The sequence below is a fragment of the Pristiophorus japonicus genome, chromosome 13 (assembly GCF_044704955.1).
Source record: "Pristiophorus japonicus isolate sPriJap1 chromosome 13, sPriJap1.hap1, whole genome shotgun sequence".
Taxonomy (NCBI): domain Eukaryota; kingdom Metazoa; phylum Chordata; class Chondrichthyes; family Pristiophoridae; genus Pristiophorus; species Pristiophorus japonicus.
This window is the reverse complement of record NC_091989.1, coordinates 194,858,390-194,872,063: the sequence shown is the minus strand read 5'-3', so window position 1 is coordinate 194,872,063 and position 13,674 is coordinate 194,858,390. Positions and strand designations below refer to the sequence as shown.

The 13,674-nt window shown below is 50.6% G+C and overlaps 1 protein-coding gene across 2 annotated transcripts in view; it reads left to right on the top strand.

Annotated features, from left to right (window-relative positions):
* Nucleotides 1–13,674, top strand: part of LOC139279018 (CCAAT/enhancer-binding protein gamma-like) — a 31,041-nt gene that overhangs the window by 3,511 nt on the left and 13,856 nt on the right. Inside the window, exon 2 of one of the 2 annotated variants that reach the window (XM_070898341.1) lies at nt 13,210–13,305. The exons of the other annotated variant lie outside the window; for it this stretch is intronic. The gene's annotated coding sequence lies outside the window, so the exon portion shown is untranslated. The remainder of the gene's footprint in view (nt 1–13,209; nt 13,306–13,674) is intronic. 2 annotated transcript variants of the gene reach the window in all.

Here is a 13,674-nt window from a genome sequence, read left to right as displayed (position 1 = left end):
TGGCAAATCCCCCCCTCCCACCCCCACTCAACAGCCCCCCTCCCCCCCCCCCACCCCCCCCCGCCCCCCCACTCATCCCCCCCCCCCCCCCCACCCAATCCCCCCTCCCCCCCCACAACCCCTCCGCCCCCCACCACCCCTCCCCCCCCCACTCCAATCCCCACCCTCCTTGCCCCCCCACCAGCTTTCTCCCCCTCCCCCCCCACTCAAATCCCCCCTCCCCCCCCTCCCATCCCCCCCTCCCCCCCACTCAAATCCCCCCCTCCCCCCCCCACTCAAATCCCCCCCCCCCCCACTCAATCCCCCCTCCCCCCCACTCAATCCCCCTCCCCCCCCACTCAATCCCCCCCCCCACTCAATCCCCCCTCCCCCCCCACTCAAATCCCCCTCCCCCCACTCCAAATCCCCCGCACCCCCACCCCTTCCCCCCTCCCCCCCCACTCAAATTCCCCCTCCCCCCCCACTCAATCCCCTCCCCCCCCACTCAATCCCCCCTCCCCCCCACTCAAATCCCCCCTCCCCCCCCACTCAAATCCCCCCTCCCCCCCCACTCAAATCCCCCTCCCCCCCACTCAAATCCCCCCTCCCCCCCCCCTCAAATCCCCCCTCCCCCCCCACTCAAATCCCCCCTCCCCCCCACTCAAATCCCCCCTCCCCCCCCACTCAAATCCCCCCTCCCCCCCACAAATCCCCCCCCACTCAAATCCCCCCTCCCCCCCACTCAAATCCCCCCTCCCCCCCCCACTCAAATCCCCCCTCCCCCCCACTCAAATCCCCCCTCCCCCCCCACTCAAATCCCCCCTCCCCCCCACTCAAATCCCCCCCCCCCACTCAAATCCCCCTCCCCCCCCTCAAATCCCCCCCCCCCCCCCACTCAAATCCCCCTCCCCCCCACTCAAATCCCCCCTCCCCCCCCCCCTCAAATCCCCCCTCCCCCCCACTCAAATCCCCCCTCCCCCCCCACTCAAATCCCCCCTCCCCCCCACTCAAATCCCCCCTCCCCCCCACTCAAATCCCCCTCCCCCCCACTCAAATCCCCCCTCCCCCCCCACTCAAATCCCCCCTCCCCCCCCACTCAAATCCCCCCTCCCCCCCACTCAAATCCCCCTCCCCCCCCACTCAAATCCCCCCCTCCCCCCCCCCCACTCAAATCCCCCCTCCCCCCCCACTCAAATCCCCCCTCCCCCCCCCCCCCCACTCAAATCCCCCCTCCCCCCCCCACTCAATCCCCCCTCCCCCCCCACTCAAATCCCCCCTCCCCCCCCACTCAAATCCCCCCTCCCCCCCCCCACTCAAATCCCCCTCCCCCCCCCACTCAAATCCCCCCCCCCCCCCACTCAATCCCCCCTCCCCCCCCACTCAAATCCCCCTCCCCCCCCCACTCAAATCCCCCCTCCCCCCCCACTCAAATCCCCCCTCCCCCCCCACTCAAATTCCGCCCCTCCCCCCCCCCCCACTCAAATCCCCCCCCCCACTCAAATCCCCCCCCCACTCAAATCCCCCCCCCCACTCAAATCCCCCCCCCACTCAAATCCCCCTCCACCCCCCCCACTCAAATCCCCCCTCCACCCCCCCACTCAAATCCCCCCTCCACCCCCCACTCAAATCCCCCCTCCACCCCCACTCAAATCCCCCCTCCACCCCCCACTCAAATCCCCCTCCCCCCCCACTCAAATCCCCCCTCCCCCCCCACTCAAATCCCCCCTCCCCCCCCCACTCAATCCCCCCCCCCCCCCCACTCAAATCCCCCCTCCCCCCCCACTCAAATCCCCCCTCCCCCCCCCACTCAAATCCCCCCTCCCCCCCCCACTCAAATCCCCCCTCCCCCCCCCCCACTCAAATCCCCCCTCCCCCCCCACTCAAATCCCCCCTCCCCCCCCCACTCAAATCCCCCTCCCCCCACCACTCAAATCCCCCTCCCCCCCCACTCAAATCCCCCTCCCCCCCCCCACTCAAATCCCCCCTCCCCCCCCACTCAAATCCCCCCTCCCCCCCCCACTCAAATCCCCCCTCCCCCCCCCCCACTCAAATCTCCCCTCCCCCCCCCCCACTCAAATCTCCCCTCCCCCCCCCCACTCAAATCTCCCCTCCCCCCCCCCCACTCAAATCTCCCTCCCCCCCCCACTCAAATCTCCCCCCCCCCACTCAAACCCCCCCCCCCCCGTGCCCCCGACCCTCAACTCCCCAACTTTGGCAAGACTGTCTGTCATTGGTCCTCCACCACTGACTCCATCCTTCTGCCAACTCCTGAGGCAGAACCAGACTCTTCGCAACCTCTGTCTCTGATCTGACCCCAACCTGAGCTTCCCACCCCATCACTCAGACTGCCTGTTTCCAGCACCACAACATTGCCGAATCTGCCCTTGCCGCAGCCCATTTGCTGTCGAAACCTTCATCTATGTTTACCTCTGGACCTGACTATTCCAACGCACTCCTGGCTGGCCTCCCATCTTACACCGGACATAAACCTGAACTCATCCGAATCTCTGCTGCCCGTGTCGTAACTTGCACCAAGTCCCGCTCACCCATCACGCTGTGCTCGCTGACCTACATTTGGCTCCCTGTCGAACGCCTCGATTTCAAAATTCTCATCCTTGTTTTCAAATCCCTCTATGGCCTCGCCCCTCCCTCCCCCTCTCTCTCTCTCTCCCCCCCTCTCTCTCTCTCTCTCTCTCCCTCTCTCATCTCCTCCAGCCCCACAACCACCCGAAATGTCTGCGCTCCTCTAATTCTGGCCGTTTCTTTCTCTCCCACGCCCATCGCTCCACCATTGGTGGCCGTGTCTTCAGCAGCCTAGGCCCTGAGCTCTGGAATTCCTTGCCTAAACTATTTTTAAGAAGCTTTTTTAAAACATTTTTGACCAAGCTATTACCTCTTCTAATATCTCCATCATTGGCTCACTGATTGTTTTGCCTGATTACGCATCCATGAAGCACCTTGGGAAACTTTTTGTGTGGTAAAGACGGTATATAAATGCAAAATGTTGTTGACGGCAAAGTTGTAGTTTCTGTGCCGTTGTGATCCTGAACCGGGCTCGAAGAGTAGCTATTGGGATGAGAACCACATCTCTGCTTGCCTGTGGCCTGGAAACTCCCATGGATTTTGCCTCTCCAGAGAATACCTCGAGGTGTGTAACACCTCCGTTCTAGCACAAAGGAAGATGGTTGTGGTGGTTGGAGGTCAATCATCACAGCCCCAGGACATCGCTGCAGGAGTTCCCCAGGGCAGTGTCCTAGGCCCAACCATCTTCAGCTGCTTCATCAATGACCTTCCCTCCATCACAGGGTCAGAAGTGAGGATGTTCGCTGATGACTGCACAGTGTTCAGTTCCATTCACAACTCCTCAGATAATGAAGCAGTCCGTGCCCGCATACAGCAAGACCTGGACAACATTCAGGCTTGGGCTGATAAGTGGCAAGTAACATTCGCACCCCACAAGTGCCAGGCAATGACTATCTCCAACAAGTGAGAGTCTAACCACGTCCCCTTGATATTCAACTGCATTACCATTGCCGAATCCCCCACCATCAACATCCTGGGGGTCACCATTGACCAAAAACTTAACTGGACCAGCCACATAAATACTGTGGCAACAAGAGCGGGTCAGAGGCTGGGTATTCTGCAGCGAGTGTCTCACCTCCTAACCCAAAGCCTTTCCACCATCTACAAGGCACAAGTCAGGAGTGTGATGGAATACTCTCCACTTGCCTGGATGAGTGCAGCTCCAACAACACTCGAGAAGCTCGACACCATCCAGGACAAAGCAGCCCATCCATCACCTTAACATTCACTCCCTCCACCACCGGCGCACCCTGGCTGCAGTGTGTACCATCTACAAGATGCACTGCAGCAACTCGCCAAGGCTTCTTCGGCAGCACCTCCCAAACCCGCGACCTCTACCACCTCGAAGGACAAGGGCAGCAGGCGCATGGGAGCACCACCACCTCCACTTTCCCCTCCCAGTCACACACCATCCCGCCTACACATATCAGCTGTGGCTCAGTGGGTAGTCCGCACGCTCTGAGTCAAAAGGTTGTGGGTTCAGGTCTCACTCCAGGGACTTTAGCACATAAATCTAGGCTGACAGTGCAGTGCTGAGGGAGAGCCGCACTGTTGGAGGGTCACTACTGAGGGAGTGCCGCATTGTCGGAGGGTCACTACTGAGGGAGCACCGCATTGTCAGAGGGGCAGTACTGAGGGAGCACCGCACTGTCGGAGGGGTAGTACTGAGGGAGAACTGCACTGTCGGAGGGGCAGAACTGAGGGAGAGCCTCACTGTCGGAGGTGCCGTCTTTCGGACGAGACGTTAAACCGAGGCCCCATCTGCTCTCTCAGCTAGACGTAAAAGGTCCCATGGCGCTATTTCGAAGACTAGCAGGGGAGTTATCCCCATGTCCTGGCCGATATTTATCCCTCAAACAAAAAAACAGATGATCTGGTCATTATTGTTACTGTTTGTGGGAGCTTGCTGTGCGCAAAAATACTTCATCGGCTGTAAAGGGGGTTGAGACATTTGGTGGCTATCAAAATCCAAGTGTTTCTTTTTGACTTGCATATATATCGCCGTTCCTTCATTGTCGCTGGGTCATTGTTACACTTTCACCACACGGACTGCAGCGGTTCAAGATGGTGGCTCACACCACCTTCTCAAGGGCAATTAGGGATGGGCAATAAATGCCGGTCTTGCCAGCGAAGTCCACATCCCGGAATGTATGTATATATATATATATTAAAAAAAAAAGGACCAGGCACAGATTGAGCTTCACTGGTGAGATTTTGAAACTTGGAAACATAGAAAATAGGTGCAGGAGTAGGCCATTCGGCCCTTCGAGCCTGCACCACCATTCAATAAGGTCATGGCTGATCATTCACCTCAGTACCCCATTCCTGCTTTCTCTCCATACCCCTTGATCCCTTTAGCCGTAAGGGCCATATCTAACTCCCTCTTGAATATATCTAACCAACTGGCATCAACAACTTTCTGTGGTAGAGAATTCCACAGGTTCACAACACTCTTGAGTGAAGAAGTTTCTCCTTATTTCAGTCCTAAATGGCTTACCTGCTACCCTTAGACTGTGACCCCTGGTTCTGGACTTTCCCAGCATCAGGAACATTCTTCCTGCATCTAACCTGTCCAGTCCCATCAGAATTTAATATGTTTCTATGAGATCCCCTCTCATTCTTCTAAATTCCAGTGAATACAGGCCCAGTCTCTCCTCATATGTCAGTCCTGCCATGCCAAGAATCAGTCTGGTGAACCTTCGCTGCACTCCCTCAATAGCAAGAATGTCCTTCCTCAGATTAGGAGACCAAAACGGTACACAATATTCAAGGTGTGGCCTCACCAAGGCCCTATACAACTGCAGTAAGACCTCCATGCTCTTGTACTCAAATTCCCTTGCTATGAAGGCCAGCATGCCATTTGCCGCCTTCACTGCCTGCTGTACCTGCATGCCAACTTTCAATGACTGATGTACCATGACACCCAGATCTCATTGCAGCTCCCCTTTTCCTAATCTGAAGGATTCACAAGGTCAGACTGAGAGCCAGGCATATCACCCACGACCAGTGTCTTATTTTGTATTGTTTCAGCATATCGTAATAAAATAGGTAAGTTCATGAGGGAGAAAGGAATGTTGATGGGGTGAGAGGAAGAGGGGTGGGACGAGGCTGGTGTGGAGCATAAACACCGGTATAGACCTGTTGGGCCCAATGGACTATTCTGTGTTGTAAATTCAATGCAAATAAAATAGATTTCTGCATTGATGGTACTGTTTTCCTTTGGATCTTCAGGAAGTTGGGAGAGTGGTCCTCATCATTGTGTCAAATAGCTAGCGAGAGAGCTGAGGTGCACTATATACACTGAGAGAACGAGGCAGCTCACAATACAAGCAGAGAAAAAACATACCCAGAGATTGAGGGTATAGTCAGTGCATATTATACAGACAGAGCAGATTGAGTGTTCTCCAGAGATTAACACATCTGTTTGATTCATATGAGGATTAATAAGGGACTTTAGAAGTTCATGGTAAATGCATGGAATGAGGAAGTAGATGGATGTTAATAAACATTTTGTTTTTAAAAGCACGTGTGTCAGCTCTTTCAGTGAGAACACTAAACCTCTGGGCCGAATGGTCATGGGTTCAAGCCCCAGTCCAGAGACTGGAATACCTAATCCAGGCCCACACTAGTGCAGCATTGAGAGAGTGCTGGACTGTCAAAACCAAGCCCCTCGGGTGGACGGGCAAGATTCTCTCGCACCATTTGAAAACAATCAGGGACCTAGAAGGATGTCAGAGAGAGGGTGCATAGGATATTTATCAAAATGATATTGGGGATCACGGTTTGGGTAGATTATATTGAATAACAGATACCCAGGAGTGAGTTACAGGCTGGAATCTAATCAAGGGGTTTGGGGGGTTTATATATAGAATAACAGATACACAGGAGTGAGTTACAGGCTGGAATCTAATCGAAGGGTTCGGGGGGTTTATATATAGAATAACGGATACCCGGGAGTGAGTTACAGGCTGGAATCTAATCGAGGGGTTTATATATAGAATAACAGATACCTGGGAGTGAGTTACAGGCTGGAATCTAATCAAGGGGTTTGGGAGGATTTATATATTGAATAACGGATGCCTGGGAGTGAGTTACAGGCTGGAATCTAATCGAGGGGTTTGGGGGGTTTATATATAGAATAACGGATACCCGGGAGTGAGTTATAGACTGGAATCTAATCGGGGGGGTTTATATATAGAATAACAGATACCTGGGAGTGAGTTACAGGCTGGAATCTAATCGAAGGGTTCGGGGGTTTTATATATAGAATAACGGATACCCGGGAGTGAGTTACAGGCTGGAATCTAATCGAGGGGTTCGGGGGGTTTATACATAGAAGAATGGATACCCGGGCGTGAGATACAGGCTGGAATCTAATCGAGGGGTTTATATTTATAAAGAGTAACGGATATCTGGGAGTGAGTTACAGACTGGGAACTAATCGAGGGGTTTGCGGGTGGGGGTGAAGGGTATTCCCGTAGTTTACCAGCTAGCCTGAGTCTCAGCTGATTCGCTGTTGTCAGGCCGCGCAGTCTCTTGTTTCCCCGGGATTGTGGCTGATGTTGAACCTGACGTCTACACTGACTAACTCTGACTAGTTTATTCAGCGAGCAGCAGTTGATTAGAGGAAGAGACCAGTCTCGGTGTCTATAACACTGAGAGGCAGAGTCCACGGCCGTGATTCAGGACCCAGTGTGTTTGGGATGTTCAGATGACGTTGAGAGTGATGTTACTGCAGGGGTTTTTTGTGTGTGAATTTGTCCTGAGATTAGATTGGAATCCTTGAAGTGACTGGTTGTAAACTCAGCGTGTGGAGAGGTGGGGAGTTGTGTACTTGGGATTATCCAGGAACTGGGAGTGCTCTCCCTATCCTTGCTGATGGAAACCATTGTTAGTTGCATCAGTACTGGCTGTGTAGTGAGGAAGTATGCTGATGGTGGATACCTGGCAGAGGTTAGAGGTCGGTAATATTGTCAGTGTGCTCACTGCGCCTGTTTACTGTCACACTTGAGTTCACTCGCACCCCCAGTGACACAGATGCAACCAGCAACACACTCACTTTTTGAGGTGTGTTTTGGCTGGGTTTTGTGACGCTCCTAGCTCTGGGACCAAAGGTTGCGGGTTCAAACCCCACCCCAGAACCTGTGCTCCTAACCTTCAGAGCAGTGTGCAGGCAGTGCTGTGTCTGTCATACTCTGATATCATCAGGGCGAGACTTAAACTGTGCATATTATTCCCTTTACTCAGCCTATAATCGGGCTTGTACCCGGAACAGTTGTGCATGAGGGACAAAGGGTATGCATCACTTAAAGACATTCTGTGTTGTTACTCGAGTGGCTGTGTCGCCTTTTAGTGTTGTGTCATCACAACTATTTTTTTTAAGGCAGTGTCGTTAGTTTATAGTCTTTGCTTAAATTTTGATGTGTCAGGAGGGGATATTTTGAACTCGGGTAAAACTCTGGTGGTTTCAGAACAGTTACTACTGAGATTAATTTGAAGTGATTGAGAATATAGCACAAGAAATGTATTGTACTATGTTAGTCCCTTGGGTTATGTGTGATTTCCCTCCCCCCAAATACCAGATTGACTCAAATACTGCTCAAAATGCTCTCTCTCAATGCAACAGGAGTTTGAAAGCACAGATCTATAATTGCACCTCTCAATTTAAATCGATAAATATCGAATGGAATTGCCCGTGCTCTGGACACCGGATACCTGGGAGCGAGTTGCAGGCTGTGGCCTAACCAAAGGACTCAAATTACATCATAAACGGCAGGAATAACACTGAGCATTTGATAATCACCGAGGCTGCAGCCTTGGAATCACTCCCGCCTGTACACTGTGAGCTACAAGCCTTTCGGGCACGTTGTCTGCTGACTGTGATGATGGTGATGACATCGGCGCCGAAGGATGAATAACGTCATTCCTATCTGTCTGCATGATGCTCGTGTGTCTCCAGCAAAGATTTATCCTTGCTCCCTCACTGGAGACCTCAAGGGTCCAACCTTGGCCCTTCATTAGGAGATTGGGAGCAGGCCAAACAGCTTCCTCTTCCTATCTGCAGCTTCCATACATACCCAGAAATACATCCCTGCCATCATAGAATCATAGAACGGTTACAGCACAGAAGGAGGCCATTCGGCCCGTCGAGCCCGTGCCGGCTCTCTGCAAAACTCCCTCCCCTGCCCTTTTCCCGTAGCCCTGCTAATTTTTTCCCTTCAGGTACTTATCCAATTCCCTTTTGAAAGCCACGATTGAGTCTGTCTCCACCGCCCTCTCAGGCAGCGCATTCCAGATCCTAACCACTCGCTGCGTAAAGAAAGTTTTTCCTCATGTCGCCTTTGGTTCTTCTGCCAATCACCTTAAATCTGTGTCCTCTGGTTCTTGGCCCTTCCACCAATGGGAACAGTTTCTCTCGATCTACTCTGTCCAGACCCCTCATGATTTTGAACACCTCGATTAAATCTCCTCTCAACCTTCTCTGCTCCAAGGAGAACAACCCCAGCTTCTCCAGTCTCTCCCCGTCACTGAAGTCCCACATCTCTGGAATCGTTCTCGTAAATCTTTTCTGCACCTTCTCGAAGGCCTTCACATCCTTCCTAAAAGTACACAATATTCCAGTTGAGGCTGAACCAGTGTTTTATACAGGTTCAAATACCTTTCTTGCTTTGTACTCTATGCTTCTATTTATGAAGCCCAGGATCCTGTAAGCTTTTTTAACCCGCATTCTCAACCTGCCCTGCCACTTTCAACGATTTGTGCACATATACCCCAGGTCTCTCTGTTCATGCTCTGTTTAGGATTGTACTTTAGTTTATATTTGCCTCTCCTCGTTCTTCCGACCAAAATGTATCACTTTGAACTTTTCTACGTTAAATTTCATCTGCCACGTGTCCGCCCATTCCACCAGCCTGTCTATGTCCTCTTGAACATAAGAACATAAGAAATAGGAGTGGGGGAAGGCCATTCGGACCCTCAAGCCTGCTCCGCCATTTAATACGATCATAGACTCAGCTCCACTTCTCTGCCCATTCTCCCTAACCCCTTATCCCCTTATCGTTTAAGAAACTGTCTATTTCTGTCTTAAATTTATTCAAATTTCCCAGCTTCCACAGCTCTCTGAGGCAGTGAATTCCACAGATTTACAACCCTCTGAGAGAAGAAATTTCTCCTCATCTCAGTTTTAAATGGACGGCCCCTGATTCTAAGATCATGCCCTCTAGTTCTAGTCTCTCCCATCAGTGGAAACATCCTCTCTGCATCCACCTTGTCAAGCCCTCTCATAATCTTAGACATTTCGATAAGATCACCTCTCATTCTTCTGAATTCCAATGAGTAGAGGCCCAACCTACTCAACCTTTCCTCATAAGTCAACCCCTTCATCTCGAATCAACCCTGTGAACCTTCTCTGAACTGCCTCTAAAGCAAGTATATCCTTTCGTAAATATGGAAATGAAAACTGCATGCAGCATTCCAGGTGTGGCTTCACCAATACCCTGTATAACTGTAACAAGACTTCCCTGCTTTTATACTCTATCCCCTTTGCAATAAAGGCCAAGATTCCATTGGCCTTCCTGATCACTTGCTGTACCTGCATACTATCCTTTTGTGTTTCATGCACAAGTACCCCCAGGTCCCGCTGTACTGCGGCATTTTGCAATCTTTCTCCATTTAAATAATAACTTGCTCTTTGACTTTTCTTCTGCCAAAGTGCATGACCTCACACTTTCCAACATTATACTCCATCTGCCAAATTTTTGCCCACTCACTTAGCCTGTCTGTGTCCTTTTGCAGATTTTTTGTGTCCTCCTCACACATTGCTTTCCTCCCATCTTTGTATTGTCAGCAAACTTGGCTACGTTACACTCGGTCCCTTCCTCCAAGTCGTTCACATAGATTGTAAATAGTTGGGGTCCCAGCACTGATCCCTGCGGCACCCCACTGGTTACTGATTGCCAACCAGAGAATGAACCATTTATCCCGAATCTCTGTTTTCTGTTAGTTAGCCAATCCTCTATCCATGCGAATATATTACCCCCAATCCCGTGATATTTTATCTTGTGCAGTAACCTTTTATGTGACACCTTGTCAAATGCCTTCTGGAAGTCCAAATCCACCCTGTTTGTTACATCCTCAAAGAATTCTAGCAAATTTGTCAAACATAACTTCCCCTTCATAAATCCATGCTGACTCTGCCTGACCGAATTTTGCTTTTCCAAATATCCTGCTGCTGCTTTTTTCCAATCTGCTGGGGCCTCCCCAGAATCCAGGGAATTTTGGTAAATTACAACCAATGCATCCACAATCCCTGCTGCTACTTCTCTTAAGACCCTAGGATGCAAGCCATCAGGTCCAGGGGATTTATCTGCCTTTAGTCCCATTATCTTACTGAGTACCACCTCCTTAGTGATTGTGATTGTGTTCAGTTCCTCCCCCCCCATAGCCCCTTGACTATCCACTGTTGGAATATTATTAGTGTCCTCTACCGTAAAGACCATTACAAAATAGTTGTTCAGAGTTTCTGCCATCTCCATGTTCCCCATGACTAATTCCCCGGTCTCGTCCCCCAAGGGACCAACATTTACTCTAGCCACTCTCTTCCTTTCTATATACCTATGGAAACTCTTGCTATCACTATCCTCGATGTTCACGATACTTCCACATTTGTGTCACCTGAAAATATTGAAATTGCGCCCTGTACACCCAAGTCTAAGTCATTAATATAGATCAAGAAAGTCAGTGGTCCCAGTACTGACCCCTGGGGAACACCACTGTATATCTTTCTCCAGTCCGATAAACAACCGTTCACCTCTCTGTTTCCTGTCACTCAGCCAATTTCGTATCCATGCTGCCATTGTCCCGTTAATTCCAGGTCACGATGAATGACAATTTCCTTCAGTTGAACGCCAGGCTGGCTGATATTCGTCCTTGCTATAACCTCTGCCCCCTTGATGCCAGCCCTCCCTCCAGCAAAGCATGAACAGAACTATTTGTAACTTCTTGCAGTTTTGACCCTGCACTGAGCTGAATGCCCCACATCCTGTCTGTCACCGAGTGCGCCCATGATGCAGAGTCCCCCCCCTCTGTTGCCCAAACTCCTAGAATCGTTTAGTGCTACCCTCCTAACCAGCCTATCATCATCCACCCTCCAGTAGTGTCAAGTGATTCATTTTGGTAGGAAGAATGAGGAAAGGCAATATGAACTAAATGGTACAATTTTAAAGGGGGTGCAGGAACAGAGAGACCTGAGGGTGTATGTATAATATATTTTAAGAGGGAGATAGATAGATTTCTAGAAATAAAAGGCATCGAGGGGTATGGGGAAAAAGCGGGAATATGGTGTTGATATAGAGGATCAGTCATGATCATATTGAATGGCGGTGCAGACTCGAAGGGCTGAATGGCTGCCTATTACTGCTCCTATTTTCTATGTTTCTATGTACACACATCTTTGAAGACGGAAGGACATGTTGAGAAGGCCGTTAAAAAGAGCATGCAGGATCTTGAGCTTTATTATTACAGGAATCGAGTACAAAAGCAAGGACATTACACTAAACCTTTATAAAACTCCGGTTTGGCCCCAGCTGGAGTATTGTGTCCAATTCTGGGCCCCGCAACTTTAGGAAGGATGACGAGGCCCTGGAGAGGGTGCAGAGGGGATTTACCAGAATGGTTCCAGGGATGAGGGACTTCAGTTATGTAGAGAGACTGGAGAAGCTGGGGTTGTTCTCCTTCGAGCAGAGAAGGTTAAGAGGAGATTCAATAGGTTTTCAAAATCATGAAGGATTTTGGTCGATTTAAATAAGGAGAAACTTTCCAGTGACAGGAGGGTCGGTAACCAGCGGAAACAGATTTAAGGTGATTGGCAAAAGAACCCGAGGGGAGCTGAGGAAATATTCTTTAACCGACAGCTTCATGGTCACTTTTACTGGTCCCAGCTTTTTATTTCCAGCTTTTTAAAAATTGAATTCAAATTCTCAAACTGGCAGGGCAGGTCTGGAACTCTCATTCTCCAGATTATTAATCTAGGCCTTTGGATTACTTAGTAGAGTAACGTAACCACGACACTGCCCTGCCCTTGCACTCAGCATCCCAGTAATAGGGGGCAGGCCAAACCGACCAGTGAGTCTTTGCCCATCAGTCATTGTCCTATGTTCGAGTCTTCAAGTCTCTCCATGACTTTGTACCTTCCCACCTCTCTGCCCTCTGACTGGCTTCCTGTGTGTCTGCCCCACTTCCTGTGTGTCTGCCCCACTTCCTGTGTGTCTGCCCCACTTCCTGTGTGTCTGCCCCACTCTGTGTCCAGCGTTGATGGCAGAGCCTTTAGCTGCCTTGGCCCTCCTGTCTGGGACTCCCTCCCAAAACCCCTCCACCTCTCTTCCATTCCTCCTTTTTCAAACCTCCACCTTTTGTACCCTAGCATCCGTCGCCCTAAGCTCCCTCCCATGGCCCAGCGCGCCTCATTATTATTCCTCCATGAAACACCTTCAGGCAACTTTTATGCCAAAGGCCGTTATTATAAATACAAGTTGAGCGAGATATGTTGTGAATGCGATTGTTGTCAGTTTCTCAGTGCAGTAATTGCAGTTGATGCTACCGTGTGTGTTGGCACAGTTCATTGACTGTTGCCTTTTCTGAGCGATGCAGGCTGTCTTTGTGGAGCTAGTGAATTGTGGATGTTTCAAACTGGAGAAGGCACTTGCACATTCGCTGGTACGATTCATCTCCCTACTACTTAGCTAAGTGAGTATAAAGTGAACAGCTACTTGGAAACTGTGATACTGTTGTGTTGTAGGATATTGATATTGGCAACATTGACTTCCGAAGGGTTGATTTTTGCCTACTTGAGGCGTATATTTGAAATTCGGGACGTACTGTATTGCTGCCACTTGTGGGACTGTAATCGGCGTTTGCACATGTTCCTGGCCGTGCTGGTTATACGGTAGCATAGTGGTTATGTTACTGAACTATAAATCCAGAGGCCTGGATTAATGATCCGGAGACATGAGTTCAAATCCCACCACGGCAGCTGTGAATTTAAATTCAATTAAATAAATCTGGAATAAAAAAAGCTAGTATCCGTAATGATGACCACTGATTGTCGTAAAAATC